Source organism: Hibiscus syriacus, unplaced genomic scaffold, assembly GCF_006381635.1.
Source record: "Hibiscus syriacus cultivar Baekdansim isolate YM2019G1 unplaced genomic scaffold, ASM638163v2 tig00003041_pilon, whole genome shotgun sequence".
NCBI lineage: Eukaryota > Viridiplantae > Streptophyta > Magnoliopsida > Malvales > Malvaceae > Hibiscus > Hibiscus syriacus.
The window spans coordinates 9,768,211-9,774,241 of record NW_024061960.1 but is presented as its reverse complement, the minus strand read 5'-3'; positions in this window follow the sequence as shown (position 1 = coordinate 9,774,241).

Sequence of the window (6,031 nt, the reverse complement as noted above, 5' to 3'; positions counted from 1 at the left end):
CATTGCGATTTTCATTTCGCGTTGCGATTTTCATTTCGCATTGCGATTTTGTCGTTGCGATTTTCATTTCGCATTGCGATAGCCATTTCCGCGTTGCGATAGTCATTTTCGTGTTGCGAAAGTAAACTATTCTTCTTCTGCAAATTGAAACTTGAATGGATTGCATTACTTCAACCAAAAGACAAAAACAAAACCAAAAACAAATACTAACAAAAATAGTTTAGCAGTATTGACAGCAACCGAATGAATTTATTAAGCAATCTAAGTGAAATGGTTAATCTAAGTGAAATTACGAGTAAATTTATCATCAAGTTAAATATGAAAAATCTTAAACTTACCTCGTTGCGTAGAGTATGAACCTCATTCTACAACGATGCTACCATCTCATGTAGAGCGGCTACCTCACCGCGTAAAGTAGACACCTTAACACGCCATGCACCATCGTCTTTGCGTAAAGTACCGACCTCCTCACGCAAGGAATTGACCTCATCACGTAACTCTCCTAACTCATCCCGTGGAGGTGGAGGTGGAGAACAGGGAGATAAACATCGTGGCATCTTTGTCGGTCGCCTATCTTGCGGTGATGGTGGAGAAGAGGCTCGATGATGTGATAGAATAGGTGATGGCTGTCGTTGTGGAGGTGTATAGTTGGGTCGATCAGGTGATGGCTCTGGGTGAGGTGATAGCTCTGGGTGAGGTGATGGCTCCCGAAGTGGAGGTTGCTCATCATCCGTGCCATCAAAAAAACGCTTACTAGCTTGCCACCAATCAGTGGCAAGCTCAGCTTCCGTGGGTGTCATCCTCTGTAATGGAGTGTTGGCCTCCTAACAATATAAAAGCTCAAACAAAGTTAAACGTGTACTAGTAATAACTTGTTTATAAACATATGATAGTATTTATGTTAACTTACATTATTTATTGTAGTATACCGTAGTAAATCTTCCCATTGCAAGGTCCGTTTCCTCTTCCAGGAAATAGCCCTGGGAATATCATTTGAAGTTTTTATTGCATATGTCTTCATGGCGGGAAAGACCTCAAATATTCAAATCTACAAACAATATAATAACAAACATTAGTAATTGTTAAATAATTACTTATAATTTTGGAAACATTATATAAAAATTCTTACCTTAAAGGCCCAAATAAAGCCTGTCAAAGTGTATTTGGAACCATCGCCATGCAAACTTTTTCGATCATCCAAGGCAGACGATAACTTATTCCATGTAGCTTTCCATAAATACGAGCCCCACGGAAACAGGTTCCACGTATTTAGGTCTTCTACCAATTTGATTAGATCATTCGGAATAGGTTGTCTGGCCTCTCTGCCTAAAAAGTCGACATGCAAAAGTATTATAAGGCATACTCGGATAACATCGACGTCATCCATCCGAGTAAAACCATTTTTCTTATTCAATAATATCGTCAGGTCTTCCACGTGTAGATTCGGCCTCTCCAGCTCAGGAAAAACCCGGGATAACCATGATGGGCGGGTAATGTGTCTAGTGTACCGACCTACATCATCGTGTCTGAAGCGTAGACCGGTGATTAAGCAAAACTCCTCCCGCCCAAAACACATATACGCCGGTGGAAAATCAAACCATATCTCTTCATCACGACGTTGTATAGTATCTGGTAGATCCCTAGTCATGGTTTGAAGAAACAAGTGTGTCAACATCGCATCTCCACCGGGATGTTGTACTTTCAGCCATGGCCCGAAGCAAGTATCCTCAAACATTTTTCTTTGTGCATGTGAAAGCTTCGACGCAATTGTTTTGGTCAGGCTGACTTTATTTGTTAAGGTCAATTGAGCCGAATAAAAGTTCTACAAAAACAATAAACATACTAAGTTAGATATACCAAAAACTACACTGTGAAGATATACCAAAAACAATAATAAACATAAAGAGTAGTAGTTTATTCTTCAAACTTAAATTTGCAACACTATGAATTTCTTATTTGTCTTTGTTTTTTGGTTGAAGTAATGCAATTCATTCAAGTTTCAATTTGCAGAAGAAGAATAGTTTCTGAAAATGAAAATCGCAACACGAAAATGACAATCGCAACGCGAATTTGACTATCGCAACGAGAGAATAAAATCGCGTTGCGATTTTGTCGTTGCGATTTTCATTTCGCGTTGCGATTCTCGGTTGATTTAATAAGCAATTTAAGTGAAATGGTTAATCTATTATTGAAATTACCAGTAAACTTATCATCAATTTCAATATGAAAAACCTAATAATAATGCAAAAATTTCAAAAAGAAAATTATTAAAAAAACTAACCATCGGTGGTTGATTTGGTTGATTTTTCATTTCTGATTGTGAGGGTGGCTCTGAGAGATGGAGATAGACGGATTTCGCCGGAGATGGGGACGAATTTTGTCAGAGATGGGTGAGAGAGTGAGAGATGGAGATAGGACTGAGTTGTGATTTTAGGTTTTAGGTTATGAGTTGCGATTACGGGATATACTGTGGACGGTTCAGTGTTCCAATATATTAATATTCGTGTTTGGAATTTGAAAATAAAATACGCTTTGCGATACTAATGGTGCTTTGAAAATCGCATTGCGATTATGTATTATCTCGTTGCGAAAGTCAGTATTGCGCTGCGAAATTAAGTATCAAACTGCGAAAGTCAGTATCGCGTTGCGATTTTGTATTATCGCGTTGCGATTTTCCAAATCCGCATTGCGATTTTCCAAATTCGCATTGCGAATTAAGAAAATCGCAACGCGAAATTGGAAAATCGCATTGCGATAGTCATAATCGCGTTGTGAATCTAGAAACTGATTTGCGATAATGGAGATCGCGTTGCGAATTAGCGATCGCATTGCGATTTTGTTGATCATTTTGGCAAATCCGAAAAAAGTTGGTTAAAATCGTATATTATATGAGATTTTTGGTCAGTGAGATTATTTTCTCTTAATATAATCATGTTAAATATTAAAATTTTGCCATATAATTTGATAAAATATATATTTATTATTAAATATAATTAAATGACTTAAGCGTAGTTTACTCTGACATTAATTATGATTTGGATTAATGAATTTGGTGTTAAAAACGGGATTAATAGGAGGAAAAGGTCGTCTGTCCTGAAGCTGTTGGACAAACAGTGAATGGCGGCAGTAGCGGGTAGCGGGTAAAAAGGATTCCACACGGAAACAATAAAGCAGCACGTCACTCGGGACCTCTTTTCGATTTCAGAAATTCGTTTCCCCCGTGGGTCCCGCTGTTCGTCGGCGAAATATGTGGAGTAGATTTCGCACCTCTTGTTTCATGACGGTACCGTAATTACACGCGACTTCAATAATCATACATTTCATTTCATTTTTGTCAAATTCTGTAGTTAGACCTTATTTTTCAAATAATTTCGTTGGTGGGAGCGTTACCTTTGGTTCCATCTCGTAGCGCGTGGGATTCAAAAATAATGTTAGAGGGAGAAAGGACGATGGGCGGCACGTGAAGGGGGAGCGGTTGAGTACGGCGCCCAAAAGCCGCAGAAAGAAAAGAAATATATGGTAATACATGTATTTAATTATTTAACTATTATTTTGATCATTTAATTTTTTATTTTAAAAATATAATTAATGTTATATTTTAAATTTAAATTTAATTATTTATTATTAAAAAATTAAAGGTAATACTTACATATTATTATAAGATAATATCATAATATTATTATTAAAAAATATAAAAAATAAAATATTATATTAATTATACTGTTATTTTTTAATATTAATTAATTAAAATAAAATTAAAACGTAAAGATAATGATGATAACAAAAGAAAATAATAAAACGGAAATAAAATAATGTTGGGTAGTTAAATACAAAATTTAGCCAAAAACAGTGTGACGTGTTGGAGTGTGAAAAGGCAGAGTGTAAAGCATGGCCGCCGCTGTGGGTGTATTTGTTTGTTTTTTGGGGGTCATTTTTTGGGTGGTTGTTCAGTGGGGTCGGTTCCCTTTATTTTGTGTTGTTGCATGTTTGCGAGCCAAGTGTCTGGGGCACGTCGAATGCAACCGTCAATCGTAAGGAAAAGAAGAATAAGACAAAATAAGGTGAGTGGGCGCGGCTACTATTACCAAGTGCTAAATTGCTATCAAAATCATCACCGCCCTGTTTGGGGGTTGGGCGGGGGACTCGTGGCCCTATGACAGCGAGATGCCGTGGCTTTGGTGGCGCACGGACCTTTTTGCCTATCTTTATTATCATGCCTTCATTTTGGAAAGCTCGTTTCAACACATCACATGAATGTCAATCCCGTAATTTGGCTATAATAAAATCATACACTACACCTGTTACTCTTCCATTTTTTTACAAAATTTTAATTCTCAAGAAAATTAAAAAATCACAAATCGGTAACTGCAGTTAGACGTTATTTTTATTTTAGTCGTTAATGTTCCATTTTATTTTCATTCTAGGCACTACTGTTAATTTTTTTGTAAATTTATTTTCGTCACTCATCTTAAATCTTATTATTATTTTAGCCATTTATTTTATGTAGAGTTTTTACTTTTTAAAGAAAATATTGGGTGTATTTAAACACTAATTATCCAAGATGCATAGGGTCAAAATTTATTAGACAAATGTTTGATATTTTTTTAATTAGAGGACAATATTTCATGAAACAACTCAATCGGTCTTAAATGAATAATAATAAACAAATCCGGTTCATGTGTAAATATTTTAGTTGTTGGTTGAAAATAAAAAAAAAATACATAAAATTCTCGTTACAACCGAATTTAACACGGGTGATTAATCTATAATAAAATCTAAAATAATTTATTTTACAAAGTTTAACGAGAATGACTAATGAAAAAAATATATATCTAACGGCGATGGTGCTAAATTTACATTTATTATTATTGATGATCAAAATAAAAATTTATGAAAATTGGCTGACTGATGTAATTTACCGTAAAGGAAATCATTGAGTAAACAATGTCTTATATGAAATTTGAGTAAATGGTGGTCCGACACATTTAATATAAAGTTTTGATTACAAAAATTGAAATGGAAATGCACCGTAGAAGATAGTTGGGTTTAGAAAGCGGCTAGGACCACCAATTGGGTTATCAATGCAGATGCAAGGGTTGAGCATGTATAGATCGAGGGGTGTTGAACCTCTTAGGAATTTTAGATTTTTTGTATTTTTTATTGACTAGTTAATTTTGTATCTCGTAAAATTTTATAATTTCACGTTTTAAAAAGTTTTAATATAATTTCTTAACTTTATATTTTATAATATAAATTTTTGGGTCTGTCTCATTTTCTTTGTTTACATATATGGTTCATATTTTGTGATTTTGGTCATGAGTAATGTTGGGTTTATGATATAATGATTACAACCTTTTAACTTTATAAATACAACATAAATGATTATTATATGGTCTAATTTAAAAATTAATTTATTTTTTAAAAAATATGCTTTATTGGATTTATGTGATTTTATTAACTATATATATGTGATAGCTTTATAGGTCTGGGACGTGATCGTACTTTTTAACATTTTAAAATTTTCAATATAATTTAATTTTTTATTAAAAAAATAAATTTTATACTCTTAAAATTTTTATATAAGTTTTCAATTTTATTCCTTTAATATAAAATTTTACATTCGTTCATATACAAAGCCACATGTGTATAGGAGAGAAACATATAAATTAGAGAACAAAAACCTGAATCAGTTTCAAATGTTTTCATAATTTGATTAATTTCTCTAACAAGGCTTATATTTGTTACACTCTTGTTCATATTCAATTCAATTATTAATCTTAAGTTTTAAATAATTAAATATATTTAATTATTTATTTGATATAAATTTTTGTTTTTATTATTGAGCTCGCAAAAGTACTTAATATATATATATTTCTTATATGATTTATTTTTTCTCTTTTTTCATAAATAATTACAAAGAAAGTATATAATACTTTAAATTAAGTAATGTAGCCATAAATTAAAAAAAAATAGAAGTGATCCTTTACATGTATACATTGAATTCATCATTTGGTTTAATGTAGCCATAAAC